The sequence below is a fragment of the Vigna angularis genome, chromosome 5 (assembly GCF_016808095.1).
Source record: "Vigna angularis cultivar LongXiaoDou No.4 chromosome 5, ASM1680809v1, whole genome shotgun sequence".
NCBI classification, from domain to species: domain Eukaryota; kingdom Viridiplantae; phylum Streptophyta; class Magnoliopsida; order Fabales; family Fabaceae; genus Vigna; species Vigna angularis.
Window position 1 is genome coordinate 2,318,328 of NC_068974.1, and position 8,049 is coordinate 2,326,376.

General features: G+C 31.3%; 1 long non-coding RNA gene across 1 annotated transcript; it reads right to left on the reverse strand.

Annotated features, from left to right (window-relative positions):
• Positions 1-5,750: 5,750 nt before the first annotated feature.
• On the reverse strand, positions 5,751-7,799 carry LOC128196455 (uncharacterized). The gene is made up of 3 exons (XR_008248759.1): positions 7,731-7,799; positions 7,533-7,626; positions 5,751-5,881 (listed from the first exon to the last, which is right to left on the reverse strand). It is a non-coding gene; the product is annotated as an uncharacterized LOC128196455 (long non-coding RNA).
• Positions 7,800-8,049: the final 250 nt, after the last annotated feature.

The following is an 8,049-nucleotide window of genomic DNA, read 5'->3' on the forward strand; positions in this document are numbered from 1 at the left end:
TGGCGTGATGCTTTTCTGGTGGCGGAGTTCATGAAAACGAAAAAAAAAAATGACACAGAGGGAGGAAAGAAGAAGAAGAAGATGAACCAGATCGCGGTAATTACCGACAGATTTACCGAAGGCCATAAGCCTTCGGTAATTACCGACGACTTTACCGAAGAACAAAAGCCTTCGGTAATTACCGACGGCTGAAATATCTGTCGGTAAAGGTTACCGACAACGTTTTTACCGACGGTATTTTGACCGTCAGTAAGTCATCGATAAACAACAATTACCGACGGATTTGATACATTACCGATGAATTACGATCATCGGTAATATCAATTATTGTTAAACTTATACTTTATATTGTCTTTACACATATGATCTTTATAAATAAATAAATATATATAACTTTAAACTTTTTCATAAAATATAGGGTTATTAGGAGAGGCATATAAAAGGAAGCTAAGTTTTTATATGTGACCAATAAAATTAGAGAATTTTGTTATCCATTTCATCGAAAAAGAAATGATAGAGGAGAACCGTGTTCACTCATTTTTCTTCCTTCTAATTTTACTCTTCTCGTTTCATCACAAACAAACAAAATGTAATGTCACATTTAACGACAACAACCTAAGATTCTTGCTTTTAAATCACGTTATCTTATAAGACTATAGTTTTATAATTATAGTTACATTACTACACTTTTACTACTTACTAATATTCTCTCTTACAACATGCTATTAAACGGAATCAAAATATCATCATTCATTAAATTAAATAAATAAATAAATCATTCTAACACGTGGGATGACACTAATATGCTTTTCATTTTTTATTTGATAGCTTTTCTCTTTTAAATGTAAAAATATTTCAATGTAAAATTTGCCGTAAATTACTTTATAATTATAAATATATCATGACTATTATAAGATGGAAATATTTCAAATATGATCACTCACTTTAATAATATTATCTTATCAAATTCGATGAAGAAAAATATTTTTCCAATATGTTATATATATATATATATATATATATATATATATATATATATATATATATATATATATATATATATATATATATATATATATAATTACTTAACTAATGTTAGGGCATCATTTATACATTTATAATAATTTGAAATTTAATCAAAGTTTGGATACTTTTTGTTTGATGAAGATCTATGGTACTTTTAATTTATAATCAGAATCTAGATCTTATGACTTTTGATGAGATCCCAAGTCATTGTACTATATATGTGAGTAAATTAATGTATTAAATATCTAAGGAGATTGATCACATCAACTTAATTCTTCAAAATTTATCTTCATGAATTGCGAAATTTAAGTTAATTTATTGAAGAATTAAAGATGAACAAAAGAGATGTAAGTTAAAAGGTGATTTATTTTTGGAGTTACATGTTTTTCTTATTGTGGTAAAATTTGAAGAATATGATACTGAATTAACGAATAAAAATCTTTGAAAATCTAAATAAAAATAAGGGTACATTTGATTCGGTGAAATAGTCATATTTGTCTGCATTATACAACAGTGATGATTCTTTGCTTTGTTCTTTTAAAACATTGAATGACAATTCTATTTTATTTGGGTCCTGGATTACCCAAAGACAAGCAGAAAAAATGAACATGAATATTCTTCTTTAAAATTAAAAAGTGAGAATTTGTCACTTTTTTTTTTGCAAAAATAAATAGTAATAATCTTACCGTGCTTGTTTAGCTTTTCTTGTGTGCTAGCTAGTTTTCATTTTATATTTAATTAGAAGTTTATTCTTAAATGTTTGTGTATCAAATGTAGATAACATGAGAATAGAATAAAATAGATTATATGAATGAGCTAATCAAATGATGGAGCATTCCATTCAATTCCAAGATATTTATTCATCCTAATTTCTTAAAACCGAGGACCAAGGGCATGCAATGCCAGAAAAAAAAAATTAAAGTTCAAGAACATTAAGAACATCTCTCTTATATAATAATGAATAATCCATGCATGACTAATATTAAAAAATATATTAAAAAACGCTGTAAATAAATTTATTAATTTTTATAATAGTTATCTTATAAATTATACTAAGATTATTTTCTAGTCAATTTGTAGATATTTTTACCTTATGTTTGATTAAGGTCTATAATTCAACATGTGTGACAAATTTATGGTTTGTCCTCAAGAAAAATGGAATCAATAACCATATATAAAGATAATAATGTATTGTTCAATTGAAAGGGTGCTATAGAGATTGAAAAGTTGTATTCATGTAAAAATCTGATAAATCTATTTAAAATGTTTTTGCCAACAAAAAATTTTGAACAATTGATTCACAAGATTGTACTCAATTGTCTTAATGATGTAAGTTTAGAAGGAGAAATAGATTATGTGATGAAATATTATTAATTTAACATCCTAACTTAGTAGATTTATACTACTAACTGAAATATTACAAGGTAGGTATATAAGCAATAGATCATCACATAAATATAATATATATTTACAATCCTCCATGAATCTTAAATTTTTAGAATATATAAGGTTTTTCAACAAATAGAGGATCTATACAACATAAAACTATATACTTATGCATCAATAATACTCTATCTGACCATCATGCAGTCACTGCTTCACAATCCTTTTTCGTGCACTATCATGTGCTCACTTGTAATATGCAACATCACAAAGAGATCAATTACAACCAAACATAAAAAAATAGGGTAAACTTATAGTAATTTATACCATCATATATTATAATATCACAAAGATTAAATAGAAACATCAATTCACACATTTTACATGCCACATGTATTATTATTATTATTAATCAGTTATATTTAATAATTCTAACATAACCTATTTTAGAATCAATTTTGAATTTCTGTATTGAATTGAACACTCATGGCACATCATGAATAAAGTATCACAATCATCCCAAATTTATCAAATCTCAATCATAATTGATAGTATTAATTCACTTATAGCATCACAAAATAAAATGATCATTTACCCTTGTAAACCCAACCAAGGGTAAAAACTTCCTTTGACTTTGACCACCTAAACTTCATTTTCTATATGAGTTTGTGAGTTTAGTAGAGTTATGATTATTTAAATAATGGATTATCTACTCAATGCATAACACCATGATAAGTATTATAACATTCCTCCATAGGAACACCATAATCATACAACAATCACAAACTTCATAATCAAATCATTTCATTGCTTTATCTTGTTCTCATCCTCTTAATCATCATTATTCCATAGTATAATAATTCCACAAAGATTTCTCCAAATTCAACTTACACATAAGTTATCAAAATTAATAGACTTACTCAACAAGTTCACTTCCTCGCCTAGCAAGCTACCCTGGGAAAGCACTTGCTCAATGATTATGTGTCTCATTCAATAAGTTAAGCATTCGAAAAAAAAAATAGATTGTTGGAAGTTTCACATCGACTAAAGAGAAGTCAATTTATAGTATATAAGTGGGGTGCAAACCTCACCTTACAAAGCCAATTTTGTAGGGTTGAGTTAAGCTTAAAGTCAACTTCTTAACATGGTATCAGAGTTAGGTTAGAGCCTATCGTAGCAAGATTTGTGTGGACATATTGTTTCACCTGCTATTGGACCACTACCCAACCACCCATTAATGTTTAGTCTCACGCTCGAGATGTATATACCTCAGCATGAGGGAGATGTGTTGAAAGCTCCACATTGACTAGAGATAAGACCAATTTATAGTATATAAGTAGGGTGCAAACCTCACCTTACAAAGGCAGTTTTTGTGGGGTTGAGTTAGGCTTCAAGTCAATTTCTTAACACAGATAAATGCGTCTAACAAGCAAACTCGCCCAATGACCAATTCTCTTTTGCCTCTTTGCCAGACTCGAATTTAACACTTGCTCAATGGAAATTTGGTTTGCATAACGAGTCTACATAACCCGTACACACAAATATGCATAATAGAGGGATCTAGGGAGTGTTCTCATCCTTTATTCAAGTAAAAAACAATGTCAATTCTTTTAAAATAACTCATTAGAAGTCAAGGACACCATCCAACATATTCAATCCCAATTTCACAACTCAGAGATCAATTTAAACATTCAAACACAGATTACTTATCCAAATAAAAAACACACACATCAAGCAAAAATAACAAATACAATCATAACAATTCACTAATGAAATCAAAGATTATCATTCAACAATAGCCCACACATCCACCAAATCAACAATTCAATCCTAGATTATCATACATTTAATTTAGACAATATAAATCAAATTGCATAAAAATAATATTAGCTTCTCTCACTTGATGTAGAAAACACTCCTGACTCAAAATTGCTCCTAAAATTATATTTCTCACAAGATGCTTTAATTACCTACACAGACATCATATCACATATTTAAGCATATCATTACGATCTCTATTGCACAAAGATCCACTTTGAGTTATTTTGAGTCACAAGCATGGATCCTAGAACCATGTGTGACTCAAAACACTATACTAACTCAAAAATAGAGTCAAAGTAAACTTCCTCTGTTTGAAATTCTAATTGATTATATCTTTCCGTTGTAAATCCACTAGTAATTATGATAGTGAAATATATGAGAAAGGAAGATTTGAAATATTTTTTAGAAAGATAATAATTCTTATAAATAAAACTCAATTAATAGAAAATTTTATTTATATTATGATAGTAATAAAATAATTAATTATCTCTTTTAATATATTAGTCACTCTTAATTATTTTTTAGTCCTTACAATTAACATTCTTAATTATTATTTATGTTTATACATTTTTTAATAGGTATGTTATATCTTTCAATACTTTGAAGTGCGAAAACCATTATCTTCATCAATTAATGTTTGCATGTGCAAGCGTTTTTTTTACCTTAAAAAAGTTAAGATAATTTTAGTCTACGGTTATTATTTAGATTTTAATAAAAGAAACTCTTACAATTTAATTTATAATATTTTTAAAAGAAATCATATTTAGTTTACAAAAAAATTAACATGTTTGCATAATATTATTTTATTTGTTTATCTTCTCTATCACTATAACTTTAAACAAATATTGTACAGAAAAAAATGAAAAATTATTATACAAACTTTATTATATTACATAAATAGTATTTTTAATTTTTTGTAATAAACATTTGAAGGTTCGACAAATAAAACTTAACCATTCACTCAGTCCCAGGTAACTTTCTCAAAATTGACTTGATCATGGTTCTATCCTCAGGAATCTAAGCACCTCTGTTACCAAACCCTACTTTTTTTTAACCTGTCTTTGTCAAACCAATAATCTTCTTAAATGCAGAAAATTTCTTGATAAAAAAATGCACAGAAAGAGATTGATTTGATCAAAAAACTGTATACAATTTGTCTTCATCGTGTGTATCGATACTGAAATACACACTTGTCAAATACAGACTGGTATTTTACTCTTTTTTTCACATACTGTAGTAAAGTTTCTGAGCACCCAATAAATTCTATTTACTCACAGTATCTTTTACATTTTGGTACTTTTCAACCATTATTGATGGTCGATTTTCCTGGGCTTGTAACATCCCAAAATATAGTAATTATCATAAATTAGAATTAATTACAATTAACAGTTAAAACATGCAGTTTTATACTAAACACAAAAACTCCAAAACCGAACGTTCTTACGTACAAAGGTAAAAATACCATACAGCAGTATTTCAAAGTTTAAAGACGAACGGTTTTACAAACTTTAACCGAACGTCCAAAATCTAGCAGAACATAAAAGCTACAACTATCGAGCGCTCTAGGGCTCGGCTTTAACCTCTACTTCAACCAGATTGGCGTCCTCCAAATTTTCTTCTTCCAGTGTTTCCTCAAGCAACGCCTCTCCGTCTGCTCACATCCACACGGATGGTCATCGCGTAGACAAGACGAACGTTCATGGACGAACGACAACACAAGGAAAACAACACAGGGTAAGCTTAAGTAATTTAATTCATACAACCCATATAAAAATTTAACATATGCAATTAACATACAAGACATATAACAATACATCAAAGCATAAAATAAATCATCCCAACTCTCATAAGACCGACCGTCCGGACTGTATGAATCCATGTAACTACAGGCGTTCGTGCACTCGGGTGGTGTGGTAACTGGAAACACTCATCAGCTGCCACCCGAGGTTAGCCCTATCAGTCCAAAGTACTCAATAGGACTAGGACCTCCTGCCATTCCCACACATGACCTACTCCCCTCTACGTGAGGACGAGCACTCACGGAATATCAGGATGAACAGCCATCAGCAGTTTTACCATGGTCATACTATACAACTTATCACATTCAAATCAGAGAGACGTTCCTCCTTGGAACGCTCGTTAAAATTCCAAAATCACAGTTTCATCTCATACATGATTCACACCTTTCATAATTCCCTTTAAATCACATTTTCATTCTTAGTTCCACTTTCATAAAAAGACGAGCGTTCAGCCCCCTTCATAATGAGGACGAACGTTAATATGGTACAGAGAGAGAGACTCGTTTCTGACAGAAGGAAAACGAACGTCCTTCCAATGACGGACGTCATGACCACTTGAATCAGTTAAATGACTGATTCTAGAACGATTCAACTGATACTTAGAATAACTTAAATTTCAAGGACATTAGATTAAATCTAAATGAATAAAGACATCATAAGACTTTTAGATATTAAAACGGATACGAATTTATAAAAGTTACTACCCGCCAGTCAATGACCGAGCGCGGTAGCGGATATAAATTTACTGTTTGGACGAACGCTAATTACTTTATGGACGAACGCTATTTAAAATTCAGGACGAACGCTATTATCGCTCGTTGCAATTTACGGAAAGAACGAGCGTTCGGTATAGGACCGAGCGCTACTGATCATTTACCCTTTTTGGACGAGCGTTCGGTCTAAGACCGAGCGCCACTTAGGACGAACGCTCAGTAGATGACTAAGCACTATCTAGAACGAACGCCGGATTATAAGACCGAGCGTTACTAATCTGACCTCAATTATTTACAATCGTTGGATACCACTAGGATGACCCGAACGCTCAAACCTAGACTTTCACAAGAGGACGCTCGTTCTTAAGCAGAATCCTTTCCAAATGAAAAAAAACTCTTATTCTAAATCATTTTCAGGGAAAACCGAACGGTAGACGACCGTTCGATGACGAGCGTGCGTTATCAAAGTAAGGACTATTATATCTTCCAGATTTTTCATCTACAATAACTTCACATTTTTCATACGATTCATATCTTATAATTTATCTCCACCATAGATCTCATACATTACAGAATTCATATTATCATACATACCTTACAGAAATTTTCCATTTTCCAATTCATACGTTTCATTCTCAACATACAGTTCATACAATATCACTCATACACAACTAGTACAACAGGGTTCATTCAATCACAGTTAAACATCGTGCATTTCATACATCCAGTACACTTCATGCTTTCACACACATCATACAAGTATCAATTAAATTACTAAAGCTTCCCTTACCTGGTTCAGCAGTGAACGCCCTAAGCGAATGCTTTTTAACTTGCCCAATTACAGTTTCCTACCCTCAACGTGCTTCTCAAGTGTTTCACTAAATCTAACCACAAGAAACGTAGACGAACTTAGCTTATACTCTAACATACAGCTGTACCAGGGTTCGCATGCAACTCAGAAAAAGGTGTTTAGAGTTTGAGAACTTACCGGTCACAGAACTCTAAAGCGTTCGGTTCCAGTGAAAGCTTACGACGTCGCGAATGGTCCTACGGTTTCTGAAATGGAATCGGAGGAGATGATGATGAGTTATCTTAGAGAGAAGATGAAGGAGTTTTAGAGAGAAGTTGGAGAAGAATAAAAGCAAGAGTTTCGTGAGGAAGAAGGTGAATGCAGGGAATGATGGGAAGTGTTTTCAGAGAAACCATTCTTCTCCCCCACGTCAAACGGACATGCACTCCCGTACTGCCACCTGGTTCCCACTACAGATTTTAGAAACTTCTAACGTGACAGATGGCGTCAGCGCATG